Below are 4,678 nucleotides of genomic sequence, written 5' to 3'. Positions count from 1 at the left end.
CACCCCAGCCCCATCCCTCGCTGACCCTGCCCCAGCTCCCCCGTGCCAGGCCCACCAGCTGCTGCTTTGCACCCCATTTGTGTGATGTTCCCGTGACTGTCAAGAAGCCAGAATCCCCTGACCCCGGCCATGTGTGACAGGCAGGCTGGACAGCTCGGGGGGAAGAGCCGGCAAGGCTCAAGGAGGATCTGTGCAGGGCTGGCCGTGTGCATGGACACTGGGGACAGAGGAGCCGAAGGAGAAAAGTGTCCAGATCTGCACCAAGCACCTGCTCTGCCCGGGCAGTGTACACAGTGCTTGTTTTACATGATGAGCCATTTCACAGGTGTGGAAACTGAGGCTTAGAGCAGTTAAAGGCCTTGCTGCCCAGGCTGGTCTGAGGCTGGCGCTTAGCTCAGTGGGAGAAAGACTGTGTAAGCATGTGAGCTCCTAGGTTCCGTCACCAACGCCACGAAACAAGGATAAAGAGCCTGGATCCAGGGCCCAGCAGCCTAGGCACCATCTGCTAAGTGGCAAGAAATGCAGACTCTTGGTGCCCCTGGCATCCTGCATCGAGCCTGCTTTTCCAATCCCATGAGATTCTGGGATGAGACACACTGGGTTAGGAGCCTCCTCCCGTCACACGCAGCTGCACGACAAAGCTGGTGTTGGCCCCAGTGAGTGATTCAGCCCCACGCCATCTCAGTGCCTTTAGTGACCATTTTCGGAGAACCTGCTATGTGTGGCATCTCCCCAAGGGTTGGGGGACACCACAGATGGCCAGAGAAGCTACAGCCTTGTGGGTGATGCTGGCCAAAGGGGCCACACAGTAAACGGCCAATCAGAGTGCTACCAAGAAAAATCGTGTGGCTTAAAGGCACAGAGCATGAGCGGGAAGACGCTGTCAACCTTCTGAAGAAGTGACGTTCGATCAGAAACCTAAACGAAGGTTAGAAAGGGACATGTTGGATGGTTTGAGGGATGAGTGTTTCTGGCAGAAGGAACAAGGCAAGTCTCCTGAGGTATGAGTAAGTTTGGGTTCACCGAAAGGACCTCAAAACTGAGTGGACGGATGGACAGATGGACGGGCAGATGGATGGATGGGCAGATGGGTGGATGGGCGGTGGATAGCAGGTAGAGTAGGCCAGAGAGAGAGAGGTATCCAGTAAGACAGTGGTAAAGAAGAGGTACTTGGGGACTAAATCCTGCAGGGCCAGAGGTTCATGGTGGGGACTCAGGATTTATTCTGAGGATGAGGAAAAGCCGGTGGTATTTTTTGAGCTCACTGGAAAGGCTCAATGGCAGAATGGAAATAAGAGGGGGAAAAAATCAGTGAACTGGGAGATAGAACAACAGCAATGAACCAATCTGAAAAACAGAGAGAAAACAGACTGCAAAAACGTAGAATCTGGGGAAGTCACAGAAGAGTTCAGGAAGTTCAGGGTCCAAGAAGGAGGAGAAAGAGTGTGGTCAGCCAAAGTGTCCCCCAAGGGACTACCTTGGATTTTTAAAAAACTCTACATTTGGCAAAAAGACAAACAATAGATTTAAGAAGTGTGTGAACTCAAAACAGGAAAATCAAAGAAACTCACTCCAAGGCACACGGTCAAACTCCTGAAAATGAAAGACATGAAAAACTATTGAAAGGAGATAGATAGATAGACAGACAGACAGACAGACAGACAGATAGATAGAGGGGGGGAGGGAGAGGGAGAGGGAGAACTTTTTATTCCAAGGCGAAAACAGATGACAGCAGATTTCTCACCCGAAACTATGGCAGCCAGAAAGCAGTGGCACCACTGAAAGAAAAGCAGGGGGAGGAGCAGCGTCCCATCCCCGGCCAAGGCCACTAAGGGATGGCCCTCCGCAGACCTCCCTAGGAGAACAGCGGAATGAAACTCTGGGAACAGAAAGAAAACGATGAAAGAAGGAAGCTTGGAACAGCGGGGAGGAGGGAAGAACGACAAGAAGAGGAAAACTATGGGTGGATATGTTAGGTTCTCTCAAGCTTTCCGAACTACGTTTGAGAGTTGAAGCCAAAATGATACCATTGAGCTTCACAGAGTGCGCACAGGAAGGGCAGTGGAGTTAGCTCAGTGGCACGACACCTGTCTGGCAAGTGGCGAGGTCCTGAGTTTCATCCCCGGAATGGAAAAACAAAACGAAAGAAGGCTGGCATAGCGATGTGTGACTGTAATTACAGCACTCTGGGAGGCTGAGGCAGGAGGACTGCAAATCTGAGCCCAGCCTGGCAATTAAGCAACTTAGCAAGATCCTATATCCAAATTATAAGAATGTAAAAAGGGTTGGGGATATAGCTCAGGGCAGCAGCTCTGAGTTCAGTCTCCAATACCACACAGAAAGAAATGTAAAGATAAAATAAATATTAAAAAAGGGTTAGGTGTAGCTCAGTGGCAGAGCACTTGCCTAGCATGTGCAAGGCCCTGGGTTTGAGCTCCACAATTGCAAATTCATTTAGCAATTAAAAGAAACAAAAAGAGGCTCGGGACTTAGCTCAGCGGCACTATGTCTGCCTTGCAAGCCCAAGGTCCTGAATTTGATCCTCAGTACCAAAAAAAGTAACTAAATATGAGACAAAAAGGTTATTGCCATGGTGCAGGCAAGCACGGATGGTGCAAGGCCTGGCTCAGGGCGCCCCCTGGAGGTGGGGCTGCAGCATTGGCGGTAGACCCAGCAGCCACCTCCTCTTCCTCCCCTCTGGAACCTCAAGGGCGGAGGACACTGAGAACCAGGACTCTGTCTGACACTGAACCCCCCAACAGGCTCCACAACAGGGGGTCACACACGTTGGGTGGCTGGTGGCGCTGGCAATCCGCAGTCACAGAGCCGCGAGCAGATCCTGGACAGACGAACCAAGTTTATTCAGGGGCAGCACTTGGACAGCAACCCAGGAGGCATAGCAAACTGCGCTCCCAGAGACGGAGGCCAGGGGGAGAGGACAGAATTTACTGTTTGTTTTTGCAGTGCTCGGGACTGGACAGCCTACACAAGCTGTGTACCACACAGCCGCCACCCCCACAGCCCTTTATTTTTCGTTTTGAGACAGGGTCTAAGTCACAAGTTGCCAAGGTTGGGCTCAAATTTACAATCCTCCTGCCTCAGCCTCCCAGAATGTGAGCCACCACAACCAGTTCAAAAGACAGACATTTAAAGACTAAATGAGAAGGATTACACAAGCTATTTTAAAATAATAACGCTTGGCCACAGGGTTTAGTAACAAGGGCGGCACCAGTCTGAGGTGGGTCAGAGTGGCCAGGCCGACGTCATCACGGAAGTATCTTTTGCACAGGTGGTGGTTCTGGCCGGGCTTGGGGGCGATTCCTCTTTATCGGGCACACAGGGGAGAGTGAAATTCCTCCGTCAAGCCTCCGGCTCCACCTAACACTGTTGCTCTCCGGGCAGGATTTGGAAGCGCCCAGGACCGACCCCAGTGGGACGGCGGGCTACTGGCAGTCTCTCCCTCCCTGCTTTGAGGCAGCTGAGCCCTCTCGGATGTAGCGCAGGGCTCCAAGAGCGAGCACAGGTCCCACGTGTGATCACTTCCGGGTCAAAGCGGCTCCCTCCTCACCCCCAAGGGACCTCTTCTGTACTGCACACAGGGAACCCCAGGTCTTTTCGTTTTTATTTATTTTGTAATTTTTGAAGACAGGGTCTCACTATGTAGTGCAGGCTGGCCTTGAACTCACTGTGTAGCCCAGGCTGGCCTCAAACTCCCTGCGCTCCTCTGTCTCAGCCTCCCAAGTCCTAGGATTACAGATGTGTGCTAATACGTCCGCCTCATGGAACCCCAGACCTTGATAGGTTTTTGTCTACCAAATTAACACATGCTGAAAACTTAGGGAAAAAAATGTAGGGACTTTGTAAATTGCAGGGCAGTTTCTGATCAGTCTTGGATAACCAATATCTGTACTGAATTGAAAAATTCCCACCTGAGCCAGGTGAGGAGGTGCACATCTGTAATCTCAGCAGTCTGGGAGGCTGAGGCAGGAGGATCTCAAGTTTGAGCCCAGCCGAGGGTACATCCCTAGACGCTCTTAAAATTAAAACAAAAAATAAATGTAAAGGTCTGGGAATGTAGTTCAGTGTGAAGGCCGTGAGTGCAATCCCCAGTCATGCCAAACAACAACAACAAAAATCTCTCCTCCTCTAAGGCTCCTGTGTGCTGAGCACCCTACACAGCTAACTGCAAACACGGCGCTGCCATTACGCTGCCATTACGAGTGTCACGTGACTAAATGTGACGGCATTAAATACAACTGGAGAGTCAATTTAAAACAAATGAGTTCCTCCCTTTGGCAGCTACATTTCTTGTGCTCTTAGCCAGAGGCAGCCGTTGGCCTCCGATCTGACGCTGAGGCATGGAACATTTCCACCCCCCAGAAGTGCCAAGGGACGGGGAGGCCGAGGCAGGCTGCACACATCCAGGGCGAGCTGGCGTCCCAGGCCATGGAGCTGCGTTTCTTGGATCAAAGAAATTGGCCCAAAGCAGTGCAGAAATCAGACTTTGGGAGGCAGCCAGCCGTAAGCCCTGGCTATATTTAGAGGTGGTTAGGCTTTGATGAAGCAGCATTAGCAGGGGTGCGAGCAGGTGCCAAGCTGCCTCCCGCCCGCACCCGTTCCTCCGACCTCCCACCTCCGACCCGAGGGCGCGGCCCGCGGCGGGGCTCTGCATCCCGGC

The sequence above is a fragment of the Fukomys damarensis genome, unplaced genomic scaffold (genome assembly GCF_012274545.1).
Source record: "Fukomys damarensis isolate Sample0158 unplaced genomic scaffold, DMR_v1.0_HiC HiC_scaffold_20, whole genome shotgun sequence".
Taxonomy (NCBI): domain Eukaryota; kingdom Metazoa; phylum Chordata; class Mammalia; order Rodentia; family Bathyergidae; genus Fukomys; species Fukomys damarensis.
Note: the sequence above shows the minus strand (reverse complement) of the source record.